General features: G+C 37.2%; 1 protein-coding gene and 1 non-coding gene across 12 annotated transcripts in view; both read right to left on the reverse strand.

Annotated features, from left to right (window-relative positions):
* Positions 1–19,866, reverse strand: part of CADPS2 (calcium dependent secretion activator 2) — a 574,734-nt gene that overhangs the window by 213,562 nt on the left and 341,306 nt on the right. The window lies entirely within an intron of this gene.
* On the reverse strand, positions 17,362–17,433 carry TRNAC-ACA (transfer RNA cysteine (anticodon ACA)). The gene has a single exon. It is a non-coding gene; the product is annotated as a tRNA-Cys (tRNA).

Below are 19,866 nucleotides of genomic sequence, written 5' to 3' on the forward strand. Positions count from 1 at the left end.
AGGACTGACCTCCTTTAGAATGGACCAGTTGGATCTCCTTGCAGTCCAAGGGACTCTCAAGAGTCTTCTCCAACACCACAGTTCAAAAGCATCAATTTTTGGCACTCAGCTTTCTTCAGAGTCCAACTCTCACATCCATACATGACTACTGGAAAAACCATAGTCTTGACTAGATGGATCTTTGTTGGCAAAGTAATGTCTCTGCTTTTGAATATGCTATCTAGGTTGATCATAACTTTTCTTCCAAGGAGCAAGCGTCTTTTAATTTCATGGCTGCAGTCACCATCTGCAGTGATTTTGGAGCCCCCCAAAATAAAATCTGACACTGTTTCCTCATCTATTTGCCATGAAGTGATGGGACCAGATGCCATGATCTTCGTTTTCTGAATGTTGAGCTTTAAGCCAACTTTTTCACTCTCCTCTTTCACTTTCATCAAGAGGCTTTTCAGTTCCTCTTCACTTTCTGCCATAAGGGTGGCGTCATCTGCATATCTGAGGTTATTGATATTTCTCCCGGCAATCTTGATTCCACCTTGTGCTTCTTCCAGCCCAGCGTTTCTCATGATGTACTCTGCATATAAGTTAAATAAGCAGGGTGACAATATACAGCCTTGACATACTCCTTTTCCTATTTGGAACCAGTATGTTGTTCCATGTCCAGTTCTAATTGTTGCTTCTTGACCTGCATACAGGTTTCTTAAGAGGCAAGTCAGGTGGTCTGGTATTCCCATCTCTTTCAGAATTTCCCACAGTTTATTGTGATCCACACAGTCAAAAACTTTGGCATAGTCAATAAAGCAGAAATAGATGTTTTTCTGGAACTCTCTTGCTTTTTCCATGATCCAGTGGATGTTGGCTATTTGATCTCTGGTTCCTCTGCTTTTTCTAAATCCAGCTTGAACATCTGGAAGTTCATGGTTCATGTATTGCTGAAGCCTGGCTTGGAGAATTTTGAGCATTACTTTATTAGCATGTGAGATGAGTGCAATTGTGCGGTAGTTTGAGCATTCTTTGGCACTGCCTTTCTTTGGGATTGGAATGAAAACCAACCTTTTCCAGTCCTGTGGCCACTGCTGAGTTTTCAAATTTGCTGGCATATTGAGTGCAGCACTTCCACAGCATCATCTTTCAGGATTTGAAATAGCTCAACTGGAATTCCCATCACCTCCACTAGCTTTGTTCATAGTGATGCTTTCTAAGGCCCACTTGACTTCACATTCCAGGATGTCTGGCTCTAGGTGAGTGATCACACCATCATGATCATCTGGGTCGTGAAGATCTTTTTTGTATAGTTTTTCTGTATATTCTTGCCACCTCTTCTTAATATCTTCTGCTTCTCTTAGGTCCATACCATTTCTGTCCTTTATCAAGACCATCTTTGCATGAAATGTTCCCTTGGTATCTCTAATTTCTTGAAGAGATCTCTAGTCTTTCCCATTCTGTTGTTTCCCTCTATTTCTTTGCATTGATCGCTGAGGAAGGCTTTCTTATCTCTCCTTACTATTCTTTGGAACTCTGCATTCAGATGCTTATATCTTTCCTATTCTCCTTTGCTTTTCACTTCTCTTCTTTTCACAGCTATTTGTAAGGGCTTCCCAGACAGCCATTTTGTTTTTTTGCATTTCTTTTCCATGGGGATGGTCTTGATCCCTGTCTCCTATACAATGTCACGAACCTCTGTCCATAGTTCATCAGGCACTCTGTCTATCAGATCTAGTTGCTCCTCTTGGCCCACTGCATTCTCTAGTATTTTGCATTAGAGTATGATGCTAGGGAAAAAATTCCCTAATCAACGTTAAATTTGATTCCAGATTATTATTTAAATGAGGATAAGAGAGATATTCTATTGTGTGTAATATATTTGAAAAACATGTATTTCCAATGTTACTTTACACTGAAAATAGCACTTTTTTCATTGAAATATGTCCAATGTGTCACAATACTTATGTAAACTATTTTTGGATACTGCTTAGATACTATTATAAAGTGTTTGCTTTCATCAATAACCCAACTTAAGAAAGGTATTAAGAAACTGCTCCCTTTGAACAAAAAAATTGCCTGCTTAACTTTAAAATCTCTGCTTACAAACAAATTAGCAGCACTGACACAAAGCTTGGATTTAACATATAAGAATAAAGCCCTGAAGCATTTGGTTTTATAAATCAGTATACATAGAGCAATAATCTTAAAGTATTAATCCCTCTTCTAGGACTATTTCTAATGAAGAGTACTATTTGCTTCCAAGAAACATAGGAATCAGCTAGGAAACAAGGCACAAAATGAACTAAATGTGTATCAGTGCTTCGTTCACCTATGATTTTTTTGTGTGTGTATTTCTAACTATTCTTAGGTCATGCTCTATCCTCAAATATCAAAGCTAAGAGACAATGAACTTCATGTCTGTTACTTGTATATTTAAAATATGTACCATGATAACCATGTTGTTAGGGGAAAATGTCAAAAAAAAGAAAATAAAAAGAGTTTTGGTATAGTCAAACCTTTAAGTCAATATAGTTATTATCAACAAGGCAAACTGGTCATCATTTTTCTTCCATTACAGCACAGTTATATATGAGAATCTCAATATTTAACATTAAAAATCATACAACCTCTATGGTCTCAATGTGATCCTTAAAAGCGTTATCTGTTAACTAAGAAGCCAGCTGGGACACATACCACAGTTGCTCCTTAAAGTATTTATTTGTGAATAAAGAAAAGCAGAGTCTTAATGAGATCCATCATAATACTCTCTGACAACAGAAATAAAAACTTTTCTGTAGAGATATGTTGATCTTAATAGCATGTATTACCAATAAAATGATCTCAGCATATTTGTTGAGTAAAATGAAGTTTGGTAAAAATCATCTTCAAGCAAAACAAAAATCCATATAATTAAGAAGTTTATTTCTGCTGAATTTTCAAATAGATATTCATATTTCATCACATGTTCACATTGCAATGCCTATAAAAATAAAATTATTTTAAATGCTTATTTTTTTTACATAGTACCCCTGTGAGTATTTAATAAAACAGATTCCCATATAACATTCTATGACTTGTCTTCCTTTAAGCCAAAAAACCTCTGAAATTAGTTTTACTAATAAATTAAGCCACTTTCTACAAATGCTATATATCATTGCTAATATATATATAATCAGAAAAGTTAATGAAATGTCAAAAGCTCAATTTCTGATTAGTTTTAAAAATTTAGATTTAACTTGTCTTCATAACACAATATGTCTAAACTATAATATACCCTGTATTATTCTAGTAAAGAAATAGCCAATATTCTCTAACCATGCCATATTTGAAAAAGAAAATGGTAACATGAAATCAAGAATTCATTTACCCAAACATTTTAAAATCACTTTATAAAATCTTTCTAACTAGAAAGTTGTTCAAAGAATACTTTAACACAAATTCTCCAGATGTATTACTAAATACTGTAGTTTAGTCTCAATTAGAGCAGTGGCAGACAGTTCTAATAGAAAGGTGAATATGATGATTTATTTGCATTGAGTCCATGCTGTAGGAGTTCATGATTTTATGATGAAAAATCATCACTACTGAATATTTGAAAAACATAATTGTGTACGGAATCTTGGAATTATTTGGCACTTAAAAAAAAAGACTGTTACTTTGGGCAGATCACTTATGAGTCTAGCTTTTTATTCAAAGAAATGGAACATACAATCTACATGTGGAATGATAAAGCCTATTCTTCTATGAGCCTTCATTTTTCAAGGAAAAATACAGAAAGAAAAAAAAATCAATATATAGAGTAGTTTAGTCCTGGAAAGGCCTTTCTTAAAAAGAAACCTCAGTCAAGGTTGAAAGAGCAATTAATGCAGGCTCAAAAATCTGGGCCATTCTGCTAGAGTTCGGTTAACATGTGGCAGAAGTAATCATCCACTTGTGAAAATGATTTTCGGTTCATTCTCAAACACCTTTCAGACACTCATGATCCCATTTAACTGACAACAATACAGGCTATCCATGGGCACCACTGCATTTGATGTGAAAACCAATAGGGACCAAATGCCCTCAGGCACTTTCAGTCATTCCCCACACGGGCGTTGCTTGCCGCTCCCACTCTGCTCCAGAATAAAAGGAATCTTCCTTCTTTCACTACATTCTTTCCTTTATTTAACCCCACAAGATTAAGTCCATTTTTTTTTTTTTTTTCGGTTTTGTTTTCAGCTAAGCGTGAGAAAAAGAAACTGATTCAAAACAACAGCGTGACCTGGGCATTAAGACACCTAGAAGTAAATACTTGCCAGTTGGCTTTTATAAAACTTCTTGAATTCTTCTGGGAAGGAGAAAAAGAGGTGAGGAGGCCAGGGAAGGATCATCATCAAACAAAATCATAGAACATTTTGAAAGAAATGATAAATGATAAATAAAAAAAAAAAACCCTCCTATTGTTAAGTAAGAAGTTAAAATGTGTGCGCTATGTCAACAGGAAACTTGTAATAGCAGAGGAGTAAAATGTACTCCATTTTCTGTATCACGTTTTATAGAATCAGTAACATAAAAACTGCCTCTCTTTCTCCCTGAGGAGTCTCATCTCCTGTTAAATCTGAGCTCATATCAGCATTATCAGATTAAGTCTAACAGTCTAATGATATAAAAGCTATCCTTTAAAAACTGGCTTATGGTTAGTCACTCATTTGTGTCTGACTCTTTGCGACTCCATGGACTGTAGGACAACCAGGCTCCTCTGTCCAGGGAATTCTCCAGGCAAGAATACTGGAGTGGGCAGCCATTCCCTTCTCCAGGGATCTTCCCAACTCAGGGATCGAAGCTGGGTATCCTAGATGGAACCTGGGTATCCTGCATAGCAGGAGGATTCTTTACCATCTACACCACCATTGTACAAACTGGAAAATGAATACAGGCAAATTTCCAAGATGAGAAGACCTTATAATCACATCCCACCCTTAGACAAGACATCAAGATCTACAAGTGACCACTCTGAAAGGAGGTGCTCTAAAATAAATGATAACGCAGTGTCACCTAGAAACAAAAATGATCTGGGGACATTTACCCAAGCAGTTCTACAAAAAGTAGTTTTAAATAGCTAAGCACAAGCCAAACCATTCTAGCTGTGCAGAGAAATCTTTTCTTATAAAGACAGTGTTTCCTGTTTTTTTGATAACTGACCATCAATACTCTTTTATATCTCAATTAGCAGAAAAAGTGCCCCAATACATATGCTTTAATGGCTCATTATCTCACCAATTCTGATATTTAAAAAGTTATACAAATATATTAGGCTCTTATTCTAATATACTCTATCATAGAGGGCATATTTTATAGGCATAGTTTCATGCTTTTCCTCCACTTAAATGTATTTCAAATTACAACGCTTTTCTGCTTGCGTGGAAACTTGACTGCCTTGTTAAAAGCTGAAGAAAATTAGTAAACTTACCAAGCTGATTATAAAATGTCTCAGAAGAGAGTAAGAGGAAAACGAATGTTACAAGAATGTACTGAGTAATCTATTCCTATCAGGCAAACTTGCTTAGAGTCAAGCCTATGCCTCCATCCCCTTGGAGGAGGGATACAGGCTTTGAGGATGTGACTCTCTAGGGGTCATGCTATGACACATTCCAAAGGGAACGATACTCTGCACCACAGAGCAAAAAACTTCTGGTGCACTTAATGATGAAAATGAAATAAATTACTTAGGCACTCTTAGATATTTTTGTGACACAATCCATTCAACTTTCCTCTCCCCGAAAATGGAAATGGTTTGGTAATAATGAAACAAAAAGTTTTAGCAAAGGCTTTTATGCATATATCATACTACATCTTATTTACTAGGGGAAATGCTTTTCTGTTGGGGGCAAAATACTCCTAAAGCAATGCAAAATGCTTTAACACTTTTAAACATTATATGCAATATGGGTAATCTTGAGTTAACATGGATAGTGTAGCTCTCAGTATCCTCTCTTGTAAGTGGATATGTCTGTTCTACCTACTTCGTATTCAGCATAAATTCAGTGAGATACAAACATAAAAATGATAATTTTTATAAACCATACACACTCTGGAAAGAAAATCATTGAGCAGATAATATGGGATTCAGTATTTTCCACTGTGTCTTGGGCCATCTGGATAGAAAGAAGTAGTACACGGAGACAAGAATGGAGTTGGCGAGCAAATAAATGTGAGAAATACTGAGTTAAGCAAAGCTAACTGCTCTGTGTGTGAGGACTAGTAAAAGGCTGTTACACACCTGGGAGATGGGACGCTGAAGAGTGGGGACAGGCTAGGGAGAACAGTGTAACTAGGGTCTCCAAAATGACTCTCTTACAGAAGACCATGGAGGAGTCATGTTCTCCAGTGCACATTTTGGGAAATTAGATTAGATGACTAGTGTCTTCAAACACTACAATCTTATAACTCAGTTTTTACACTCTGTTTGGAATTAATTAATATCCTAATCAGGGCTCAGTGGTGTCCAACTCTTTGCGACCCCATGGACCATAGCCTACAAGGCTCCTCTGTCCATGGAATTTCCCAGGCAAGAGTACTGGAGTGGGTTACCATTTCCTTCTCCAGGGGATCTTCCTGACCCAGGGATCGAACCTGGGTCTCCCGCATTGCAGGCAGACGCTTTACCATCTGAGCCACCAGGGAAGTCCAATATCCTAATCATGATTAAAAATATCCTCTTCACTTCTAATATTATCTTACTTAGAATCTATAAACATTTGTATTTGGAAACAAAAAGTTTTCTGTAAAATTTGGGTCATAATCACCATGTTCTGTTTGATTCCTGAAAGGTCTCTGCTTCTATAACATTATTCCCTGGTCTTAGTTAATGAGGACATTTTTGGAGGGCTCTAAAAATTTAGAAGACATACTGTGTATATCCATTTTTAAAGTAACTTTTCTTCACGTCAGTTACTTGCAAAGGTATTTGAATGCCTCCTGACACATACCCCAACAGCCTTGTTCTACCTAAACTGTATCACTTTGAGCTTCACTTCTGTGTTTTGTGACCAGTCTCACCCACCATCAGGGTGAGTTCTGGGTCAAGACTTGGACTGAGCAGTGAGATCCCTTCGCTGTCCTGACAGCTCAACCTTGTACTTTGGCCTCAGCATCGCTGTCCCTGCCCTGTTCCCTGGAGCTTACATGGGCATGCTGATGTCACCCAGTACTCTCGGCTGAGGATCCAGCTTTGCTCTTGGTCTAGCTCATCTTTCTCTGATACTCTGCTCTTGAATTCTGGACTGATTAGCTGAGTGCAGATTTTTCCATGATCGCTCACATCTGGAACATTCCTGTGCTGAGATCCTTTCATACTTTTCTTGGCTCTTCTGGGGACACCATCCACTCCTTTGTCCCAATACTCTGACTTCTCACTGCTCCTCTACTTGTCTGTGTGTTGGCTGTCTTACTCCATCAGTCCCACACATCTTACAATCTCATCCATTTCTAGCAATTTAAATTCATTTCATCCTTGCTTCTCAGGTTTCCAATGTCTTCTCATTCCTCAGAGCTCAACTATCACTTTCTCAGAGAAGCTGTCCCTGACGTCCCTAATGAGGTCAGATGCCTTCTTACATGGATTAGGTGAGATGGAGACATTCCTTCCACGGCTCTGCCATAGCATACGGCACCGTGGATGAAAGTCTGTTTCCTGCACAACAGAGTGAGCTCCGTGAGGGTAAGGACCACATCCATTACCCCTCCACCCTGTCAGAGCACCATGACTTTATACCGCAGACATTTCATTAACGGTTTTGAAATGACTAAACAGCTACTTTTAGTCTTGCCATTAGGAGTGATGATAACAACCTAATAAAGAAAGTAAATCGCCAGCGAAAATTTATATAATATATAGAGGTAAAAGAAAAAGTCTTAGGTAGACTTTGGATCTTCCAGAAAGTGGGTGGTTCTATATTTCTTTAATCAAGAGTATTCAGTGTTTGAGCAGCAGGATTTCATCCTGATATGTAACTTAACATAGGAGCTCAGAACATAAAGGAAGGTGGAATGGCTGCTGCAGAAGCAGGCACAAAGGTGCAAGAGTCCCAGCTCGTCCAAAAAGCCCATCATTCCTGAAAGGGATTCCTAGGACTTCCAGCTGAAAACGGCTTCTAGGTCACAGTATCACAGGAAATCTTTTAGTTAAAACCCAATACATTCTGTCCAAAGATCTCAAAATATCACCTGATTTCTAACTACCACTAATATACACAGATTTTAACTTTGTGATATATAAACATGGGTGGGGTCTTTGAGAAGGCTCAGTAATTCAGTAGCTCTTTCCTCTGCCTGAGTTTTGAACAAACTGGCTAAAGACAAACGAGCTGTTAAGAAAAGGCTAAAAGACCACCTTCTCACTGATAAATACTGAAGAATCTGGCTTATTTCTGTAAAAGTGGGCTCCCGTATGAGGTTCGGTATTATATCAGACATACTTTCCCCACTCTGTGGCAGGCAGTGGTGGCCAGGCCAAATCTGTCCACGTGGAGATCCTGTCCCCGACAGATCCAAATGGAAAGAGCTGAACTATGCATGCCCAGGCTCTGCTCTCAAACTAATTAATTAGATACATCAAAAAAAAAAAAGGTGGGTAGAGAGAAGCCAGGAGTTTTACTGTCATGGATATTCCTTGCATGGAAGGAAATAGGGGTACAGAATAAGAGCTTTTATAATATAGAGATGAAACAGTTAAAATAATGAGAGACGGAAGGACACCAGAGAAAGACAGCGTGAGAGGGAAAATGAATGAGTCTCTTAAGTCTCCTTAACTTTTAACTGTTATGTGTCTGGTGTGCCCTTCACTATTTTTTCACCTGTAAAACAGAAATTCAGTATTTCCCCTGATTAAAACAGGTGGTGTCATTACAAATACCTAGTTAAATGATGTATGCAAAGGGGCTTTTGAAATTACAAAGCATAGTGAAAATCAAGGCATCATCATTATTATAGGAATAGTAGTATAGACTGGAAAATACTTCAGTTTAACCTTTTAAAGGACTCTTTGGAAAGCTTTGGGAAAGTGGCTATGAATTTTTCAGTTTTTCCCACTTTAAGGAAAAAACTTAAAGGGTGGCACAAAAATTTAAGTATACATTTTCTTACAATGAAGGATAACCATGATAGCAGACAAGTTACGACAAAACACCTAGCTCTTATTTGCGAGATAAAAGCGATATTTCTATAGAGTACATGTATTATGTTTGCCAGCTACTTAATTCCTTAGGTTATTAAGAAATTGCCACTTATCCACCTACTAAAATACCCTGGACTACTATGAAAAAAGAACACTTTGATGATCAGTTTCTCACTTGCATCTATTTGGAGGAGCATGAATAACAAAAGGCAACAGTAATAAGAGGGCCATGTACAATCAGGTTGGGATTCACTGGGCTACTCCTGTAAAATGTTTTTCCCTCTCCTTTAACTTAAAGCCTAATAATTCCATTTATTTCTTTACTTGCTTATTCATAGGCAATGTTTTTGCCTGTGAATGCAGGATACAAAGATAAACGAAATCGAGATAGTCAGTAGGAGGAAAAAAAACACCTCTGACATTTACAAAACATATTCAGAATTGAAAGTCTCAGATATTTTTGGTTCAAACTGACCTTAGTGACATCTTTGATATTCATATAGTGTTAAACATTAAAGTTTTTCTATGTTAATTTGATAAAATGTCTTGACGAGTTTGGTATGTCCAAAATGAACTACCACTTCACTTTCTAAAATTTTCCTACAATTAAAAAAAGTCTTGAAGATTACTTAATATTACTTAAATAACGCTACCTTTATTATCAAGTTTTCTATTCAACAGATAAAAATAGTTCTTTTCTGTGGTGGGGGGATGCTTGCGCCATCTACTGGAGAAATATATTACTATTTTTGTCAAATGACAACTTGAACACCATTTCCAAAGGTACTTTGTGAAGTACTTCCCTCTAAAATGGAACATTGGAACAAAATCTGGTCCTTTTCTTTCTTGCACGTGTCAGTACAAGAAATCAGTACTTTCCCCCGCAAAATAACACAAATACACATTAGTTCAATTAATTCAATATTCCCATCTTATTCTGACAGCTATTCATCCACAAGCAAAAGTAGATGTGGGGGAGAGAAACACAGATGGAGGAAAGATATTATATAACCCTTTTACTATTTATTTAAAAAGTATACAAATATCTAATTTTAAATGAATATAAGCAGAGGTTCTCCCACATTTAGCCATATAGCTACGGAATACAGACTAGAATTGACAAATGAATTTGTAGAATGTCAAGATTATTTTAAAGAATTGAAACCATTCTAAAGGTATCTCTGGGTTTTTCTTAACACATAATCACAATCATCATAAAATGGAGTGTAAAAGAAATCACTACACAGAAGACCATGATCTCTAAATAGCTTTTCCCCCCATTCTCTGTATGATGGCACCACCTAAAGCAGAAGAATTTAAGAGCTGTTCATTTTCAATTAAGAAGACAGGCTATTTTTTTTTTTTTCCTAGTAAAAGAAATGAGAATCTTGTTTGAAGGTCTGTATCATAATTACATCTCTGGATGTGGGATATGATTCACTTGCAGGCACATATATATCTGCTTTTTAGTGGGATGCTAACATAAATTACTCTGTACTGTAATTGATTAGAATCCAAATAATTTTTGATTTATAAGAAGTCCTTCTCTCTCCTTCTCTCTCTGTAATTAGAGGAAATAGACAAAAAATAGCCCCTCACTGCAGAAACTGAAGACATATGCTGGAGCTGGTACTCCTTGCTGCTGCTGCTAAGTCACTTCAGTTGTGTCCGATTCTGTGCGACCCCATAGACGGCAGCCTGCCAGGCTGTCCCGTCCCTGGGATTCTCCAGGCAAGAACACTGGAGTGGGTTGCCATTTGCTTCTCCAATGCATGAAAGTGAAAAGTGAAAGTGAAGTCGCTCAGTCGTGTCCGACTCTTAGTGACCCCATGGACTGCAGCCCACCAGGCTCCTCCATCCATGGGATTTTCCAGGCAAGGGGAATAACTAATTTAATATTTTTGTGCATTTTAGGACAGAAGATACATTCACCATAAACATTAACAAAAGGTAGAAAATACGATGAAAAGTGAACATGAACTACCATGGGAGTTCCTATAACTCAGAAAGTCTCAGATAGATGACCACGGTAAATACACGATCCTTGATCGTCAAATAAAATTTAAATGTATTTATGAAACTCTAAAGAGAAATACAGAATTCTAGTAAACATTAAGGTGATTTCATAAAGTCTGAAATTTTTAAAGGCTTAAGTAAGTTAATTTGCTAGCATTCAGGTTAACCTTTTCAATCAACCTGAAATTTAAAAAAAAAAAAAAATCAAAACCCAAAACCAGAAAAAAGTAAATAAAATAACAGATTGTAATAGTACATCAGAACATATCCTGTCATAGCCCATATCCTCCACTGAGATCCTCTGAATCAAGTAACTACTCCCATTGCATTTCATGATTGTTTTGTTTATAATAGGTTATATTTTATTTTAGGGGATTTACTGAATTCCAGTTACCATGCTTTGCATTTTACATATATTACTTTAATACTCATTAATGATCCTATTAGGTAGGTAGAGTTATTGCTACGAACTACAGAAAACACACAGTTTATAACCAACTTCTGATTCTTTCAGTACTATAGAAACTATATATTAAGCACCACCTCTAAGTTTCAATTAGCAACACGAACTGAATATACTTTCTGACTTTGTTACAAGATTCACTGCACAGTTGTAGTGAATTGTGAGAAAACAGGCCCCAGCTTCTATACACATGAAACGCTTCTCTTCACTTACGGTCTAATCTCTCATGGAGAAGGTGGTCTTGAGCCCCAAAGAGTAATCTCAAGGCCAGTCCTTGTACACGGGGTGAAGTCCATTCTGTCCAAGTTGCTGAACTGGGTATGAACAGCAGGCTTTGTATTTTACATATATTACTTTGATCTGGAGAAACGACTAAGGGCAGATGAGCTGGAGACCACAATGAGACACCAAGTAACTCAAGCCAGCTTTCTGGAGAGACCCCGTGGTATCCCAGGACAGCAGATAAACTGGTCAGAATCCACAGAATTATAGCAAGCTTTACAGGTACTTTCTTGTATTTTCTGTGATTACTTTCTTATTTGTTCTCCCTTAGCATCAAGTAGGGCAGAAGCTCTGCCCTACGCTAGCTGAACAAAGAGAAATTAGGAAGAAAAGCCTATTACAGAAGAGAAAGAGAATGAGATGCAGGCAGGGCATGTCTGAGGTCTAGTGCAGCATGGAAGGAGGATATAAGGGAATCCCTCCAGGAGGGGTAAACTTGGTCCTGACCTCACAGTCCAGTCACCGTATCTCCAGAAGGTTCTCGTTCCTTCCTAAACCACTGGAAGTTTGGAGTTGTTCTTTTAAGGGCAGAGGCGTTCTCTCCAGGCAGTTTCCACTAACTCTCCGAGACAGAGGAACAAAATTAGCTTTTTACAAACAGAATTAGCATAGTGTCCCTACACTAATATAACACTTGGATAAGAATTCTGAAACTGGTCTCGGGCCTCAGTTCTCCCTAACTATAAATAGAGCTAATGACTGGCTTCTTGATTGCCTGAAATGGTTGAGGATCAAATGACCTAACCAAACCCAAGAGATATAATAGCTCTTATAAAAAAGACAAAGATGCTATAAAGATGTAAAGAAATACTATTAGCAGTTTTATGTTAAAATCTAGGTCATGTTAAGTGAGCTAGGAGTTAAATTTGAGAAATTCCATTAATTGCCCTATTTCTCTACATAATATAAAATGATTGATTAAAATTGGTTTCTTTTGTCAGGATGGATGAAAGTGGCTAATCTACTAACTGTTCTGATTCATATGGATCCAGCTGTATAATCACAAATGAAAAATAAATTTGATTCTTTAGAATTATTTATTGTTATAGGAGAGAAGACTTTCCTAAGAAACACATTTTCACAACATTTCAAACATATCTGATAAGTTAATTTTCAACATAACAATTTTTAACAGAAAATTTTAAAGTATACAAAAAAATCACTTACTGTAATTCAGTGCTTCTTGAATGTTATTAGCAAGCAACAAAATCAGCATAGAGAGCTTGTAAAAACACACAGGGCTGGGTCCCACGCTCCAAGTTTCTGATTTACTGCAGTTGGCCTGAAAATCTGTTTCTACAAGTTCTCAGGTGAGGCTGACGGTTCTCATACAGACAACATACATTAACCGCCGGTTAATCCACACCTATTCTGAAACTTGAAGAAAAGCTGCAGCCACCTCCAGTTGTAGATTTAAAACCGTACTTTACCTAAAAGTATATAATGAGTTACAGTTTCCTTATAGTAGCACCAGGAGCACATTTTCTAACTGAAATAAACCTAACAAAATAACGTTTTTCCCTTTTCCTCTTAAATTGGATCACAGTGCCCCCAAGTGGATAAAAATGTTACTAATAGGAAAGGAAAACGACAGTTCTTCACTGGGAGGGAGTTGTGCTGTGTGCTTAGTTGCTCAGTCGTGTCCGACTCTTTGAGACCCCATGGACTGTAGCCCACCAGGCTCCTCGGTCCACAGGGATTCTCCAGGCAAGAATACTGGAATAGGTTGCCATGCCCTCCTCCAGGGCATCTTCCCAACCCACGGATCAAACCCAGGTCTCCTGCACTGCAGGCAGACTCTTTACTGTCCAAGTCACCAGGGAGGGCATTACCTAAATTTATCTGTTTTCCAGAAGGCCCAACCTAATGCTTTTCCTAGGACACACTCAGTACAGGTTAATGGAATGAATACCCACATGCACTTTAAAAAGTCTTACCACTCAGGCTTTCAGTGTTTCGTTTATAAAATGCTAATATTGGTCAAGTAATCCCCAAATCTCTTAGTTCTTAAATTCTATGCTGGCAGGAAGTAACCACAAAAACCTATTTAGAATCAAGTAGAAAGTAGAGAAATAACAGAAATACCAGCATTATTCTCTGCTCTCCATTCTCATTATCATATAGCTCCTCAAACTTGTGACAGAAGGCAATAAGCATTCACTTAAGGTTTAAAAAGAAAATACATGTATTTAAATGATTGAATATAACGCTAGGTGGTTAAAGGGGCTCTGGCTAACCACCTGCCTCCCCAACACGGCTATGCATAGCACATCCTGGAGAAATTCTTTGGAAGAAAATGCAGCTTTCTTCCTGCGTGTAATTGATAGTATCTTTACAGACACTCCATAGAAATTTGTAGCACTATAATTCATTTAAAAATCAACAGGATTGTATTTTTTTACTTCAGTGGGCACATAGGAAACCAATAAATAAAGAGGCCTTAGTCAGTGCCATGAAAAGGATACTGCTGATGGGTTAAAGTTATTTGTGGCTTAAAGCATCTAATGGCTGATAATCTGAGGTGGAGCTGATACAGTAATAATAAAATGCACAATAAAAGGAATGCGCTTGTATCATCCTGAAACCACTCTCCTGACCTTGGTCTGAGGAAAAACTGTCTTCCATGAACACTGGTCCCCGGTGCCAAAAAGGCTGGGGTGTGCTGGCTTAAAAGAGTGATACTAAATCTTAATAATTTTCTTACATGCATGTATCTTTCTGCCTATCTTCCTCTCAGTTATTAGCATTTATTTAGATACATGTGTAACTCTCTCCTCACTTTTCATCATTCTCTTGATTTCAGAAAAGCGCCATTTCAAATGTATATCCACAGTCTCATATTTTTATAAACTGCTCATGTAAATTCATTCTGCCTAATAGAAGGACGGAAACCCAAAGAAGGATGAATGCAGGTTTGGTGGCATGATGGTGACATTGGTACCTGCTCCAAGGGGGTTAACGCACACATTTACCTCTTCACATTTCCCTGGCTTCCTTAAGTACATGTATTTCTCATGTGAAACACCCCTAAAGTCTCATGTTATTTCATGCCAATTAACAAATTGCTAACATGTCACGTTAATAAAAAAAGCAATTGACCTAAGTAGAAGGGCTAATTAAATGGAGTAAGATAATTAAATGATTCTCAATATGTAATCAAAAATTATGGCTGGAAGTGTTTCACAACGTTGTCTTTTTGTTTTCAAGTATCTGACTATCTGCAAAATTCTAATCAGTGTATCCATATGCATAAAAGACAGATCCAGTGCAGATGTTAATTTGTTGCATGATAGAAATCAGGTGTTCAATTACAAATAATGGGGTGTATGAGAGAACACCCAAGACTTCCATTTAGCTGAACACATGCATCTCAACCAGCAAATGATTGCCGACCATTCATACTGGAATTAGCTACTAACATGCACCCAGGGCACATCACATTCAACTCCTTTATTATCTTCATTATATAATATTCACATCTCCAGCCCTGTGTGTTATCTAATTTGCCACTGATTTAGGAGTGTGAATATTTGGTGATCTAAATTCTATTTATCGTACTTGAATTCTTTAAAAAGGATGCTTTTGATTTTTATCTAAACTCTAGAGCACTTTAACATGAGCAATTTTGTTTCCTCATATCACATTTTAAACAGTCAAAACAATTTGCTTTTATACTAAGGTAAATTCCTTGAACTAAGAATATTCAAAGCCTTTAATATGTAAAGCCTATTTCAACAAAGCCCTCTCAACATGCTATCTAAACTTATTTTAGCAAAGTAACCACACAGAGGGTCCAAATAGATTCACTTGGCTAAATGATTTGCTTTTTTAATATAATTTATAACAAAGACACAGGCTTAAAATTTACTTATTAAGATATTCACCATGCCAAGCTCATAGACTGACACAATCCTGAAAGGATGTATAAATACCAGGCTGATGCTGAATTATGTCCTAAATCAAGACCCCTGATATTGAGAATTTGCAAATTCGTTATTCAAGAACTAGCAAGGCCATATACCTCTAAAACTTTAATGTCAGATAATCAGAGGAGACAAAGAAAAAGATATCTGATTAGATGGCAGAATAATAGCAGTGTACTTCATTGGAGACTTCATTATTTTAAAAGACTATATGGAGGAGGCTTAAAAAAAGAAAAGTGCATTAATTTTTAATTCCCTTCATTCTCTTAAAATCAGTTTCAAAATATGTGACTGCGTAAGGTCCCTAACTCATTAAGAAAATAAACAAATGCGATTTCTGAGTACCCGATTTTGCGGCACCCAGCAAAGCCTCAACAGTTAAGAATGGTGAGGGATCATTTCTGTAACCAAGAGATGCAACAATTGTGGCCTGATGAGCCAAATCAGGTTTGTAGATACGCTCTGAGAGCTCAGCATCACAAAAAAAAAAAAAAAAAAAAAACGATTCTGAATTTCTTTCTGTAGGGCATGCTGCCTTGATTCCACTAATCCTGACTTTCACTCTTCATGACCTTATGCTTAATCATTTCACACTTCTGTTTGGCTTAAATCATTTCCTGTTTTGTTTCATGTTTCACACTTTGGGCCATGGGGTGCCTAGATATTTGGTCAAACATTATTTTAAGTGTTTCTGTGAGGATATTTTTGCATAAGAGTAACATTTAAATCAGCAGACTGACTAGACTGCCCTCCCTAATGTGGGTGGGCTTCATCCAATTAGTTGAAGACCTGGTTAGAACAAAATGCTAACCCTCCTCTGAGTAAGAGGGAATTCTCCTCTCTGACAGTCTTCAGACTGGAACACTTTTAGACTGGGACACTGGCTCTTTCTGGCTGTACAGCAACTTCTAGCCGTTGGGACATGGATTCTGCAGACTTTGGAATTTCTAGTTTCCATAATCACACGAGCCAACTTCTTATGACAAATCTCCTGTTGGTTCTTTTTCTCTGGAGAATGCTAATACAGACTTAGTTTTTCTAAAACTGAGAAAACGCAAGCCTGTCATTAAATAACAGCATTCAAGGCCTAGGCCCACAGTATAAGACAAGAAAAGGAGAAAGCAAAGATAGCAAATTAAGAGGAAAAACTGCCATTATTTGCAGATGACACAATCACCTACAGAAAAAAAAAAATGACACAATAAACTATTAGAAAAAGAACTGATCAAGTCAGCTAGTTATAATCAGTAGTCTGCTTCTATACCACAAAAGCGAAGGTAAAATGATAGACTGCTTTCCACACAATACTGTGAAAAAACTTACTTGTTGAAAAAACAAAGTTGGAGGCTTTCCTTATTACAACCTGTCTAAATAGGAGCTCTATGTGGGTTAAAGACCTAAAGTGAAAGTGAAAGTGAAGTTGCTCAGTCGTGTCCCACTCTTAGGGACCCCATGGACTGTAGCCTATCAGGCTCCCCCGTCCATGGGATTTTCCAGGCAAGAGTGCTGGAGTGGATTGCCATTTCTTTCTCCAGGGCATCTTCCCAACCCAGGAATCGAACCCGGGTCTCCTGCATTGTAGGCAGATGCTTTACCGTCTGAGCCAGCAGGGAAGCCCTAAAGGTATAAGATAAATCTGTAAGTCTAAAAGAAGAAAATAAAGCAGATTATTTCTGTGACTTAGGGATAAAGGATACCTTTTAAATGACTCTAAAGCACAGATATAGACTTCCCTGGTGGCTCAGATGGTAAAGAAACTACCTGCCATGCCAGAGACCCAGGTTTGATCCCTGAGTTGGGAAGATCCCCTGGAGAAGGGAATGGCAACCCACTCCAGTATTCTTGCTTGGAGAATTCCATGGACAGATGAGCCTGGTGGGCTACAGTCCATGGTGTTGCAAAGAGTCGGACATGACTGAGTGACTAACACACATGTACACACACAAAGCACAAATATAGGAAGAAAATGGATGGATTTAAATATCAGGCATTTCTGTTCAACAAGGTTATTCAGCAGGTAAAAGAGATGGAGATGATATCTGGAATAGCAAAAACCACCAGAAGATTATCTACCAGTTATCTCCAGAAGATAAATGTGGCTGGTTAAGTTGATAAAAATTATATGGCATAAAAATGTTTGTTCTTCAGTTCCACTGGCTGCATTTTTTAAGTGCTCAAAAGTTACCTGTGGTCCCCAAATTGTGAAAAATGCTGAAACAAAAAGAAAGAAAACACATGAATATTCCAGAAATCTTGAAAGCAAGTTAGAAATTCAACTTGGCAAAGGAGATGAACATATGAATCACAAAAGCAGGAGCCTAACTAGCAAAAATGTGTGGGAAAAGGTACTCAGACTTATTAATCAAATGAAACACCCCCACCACTAATCAGAAAAAGCAAAAATCTGAAAGGTAAGTTTAGTGGATAAGCATAAGGACAAGTAGAATTGTAAACAGAGACAAATAATCTAGAAAGCAATCCTAGACTACTTAACGAAATTAAGTATGTGTATGCCTGATTCTTCATTATATATGGTGGAGAAATTCTGACACAGGCCTACCAGTGGACATGAACAAGGACAATCAGTGGGGCACTGCGTATGGAGATGGACTGGAGAGAGTTTTGGGTGGTCGTCATAAGAGAACTGCATAAGTAAAACATAGTAAATACTATGGAGTGTACATAATATCAAGAAGCAGTGAGCTAGGAGAATATAAACATAATCATGTGTCTAGGTCTTAAAATACTTAATGTTTAATGAAAACATAAGAAGCTGAATATCTTTAGCCCAAAATATATAAATTTTAAACACATACATACACAAATGTATTTTATAAAATTACCTAACATCAAAGGTACACTATCCAATATAGAATGGATACCTATGCAGATAGGCACAGAAGAAGACACCAGGGAAAAAAGGGCTAAAGAGTAAAACAGCTGCTGATGGTGTGCAATGAAATGAGGAATATGAGTATGGAAATTCCTGCACCTTAAATTCTAGAGAGATAAATAATTGTCTCAACACTTCTCAAGTACATGTCCTTTTAGGTGATTTTATTTTAACCAGAAAATTTTTAGAGGTAATCTATAATTTTAAGAGTCCACTGAACATGACATTTATAAGTTGATACTCTGGCCACCTGATGCGAAGAACTGACTCATTGGAAAAGACCCTGATGCTGGGAAAGGTTGAAGGCAGGAGAAGGGGATGACAGAGGATGAGATGGTTGGATGGCATCACCGATTCAATGGAAATGATTTTGAGTACACTCCTGGAGCTGGTGATGGAACAGGGAGGCCTGGTGTGTTGTAGTCCATGGGGTCGCAAAGAGTCAGATATGACTGAGCAACTGAACTGAACTGATTGGAGTGTTAACAGATCATATAATTCATATAATACTGACATCACTATTTACTGAAGATTTTCCCCAAAAGGCGATAAATGCCCCCCCCCCCAAAAAAAATCAAGAAATCTGAAAGTAATTTAGGAGCTCAACTTAGCATTATACCAATTTATAAAAAATGCTAAGCTTTAAAATATTATAAACTGTGTTAAAGTTCAATAATCAATCCAATAAAAAACGAACTTGTGCCAAGTTAAAGAAACATTTCAAATTTTATGATTGTTAACCTTTCCTAATCACAGATCACTCTAACAAAGTCTGCTGTGGGTATGCTCTTGAATTTGGAACTAAATTTATATCTCAGCTCTTATAAATACTCAAAGTAATTATTTCAGAATGAATGTAGAATGACACTTTAATTAGTAATCCATCTCCTGGCAATTAAGATTCTCTTGCTTCTCTTGGCAATTAAAATGGCAGGGTATATTATTAAGGTCCCATGATTCTTCATACCTCTTCCTAACAATTATCATAAGAAAGATTAAAGGCAAGATCTCAGCTATAATCCATTCACTGAATATTTGGTAGCAGGGTAAACACTTTCTCCTCCTTGCCTAATAATTTTTCATTTCACTCATTACCCATCAATCATTAATGCAATTTGTGCTCTGTCTTGCAAAGTTCAATTTTTTATTTTAC

This window comes from Ovis aries, chromosome 4 (genome assembly GCF_016772045.2).
Source record: "Ovis aries strain OAR_USU_Benz2616 breed Rambouillet chromosome 4, ARS-UI_Ramb_v3.0, whole genome shotgun sequence".
In the NCBI taxonomy this organism is placed as follows: Eukaryota; Metazoa; Chordata; class Mammalia; order Artiodactyla; family Bovidae; genus Ovis; species Ovis aries.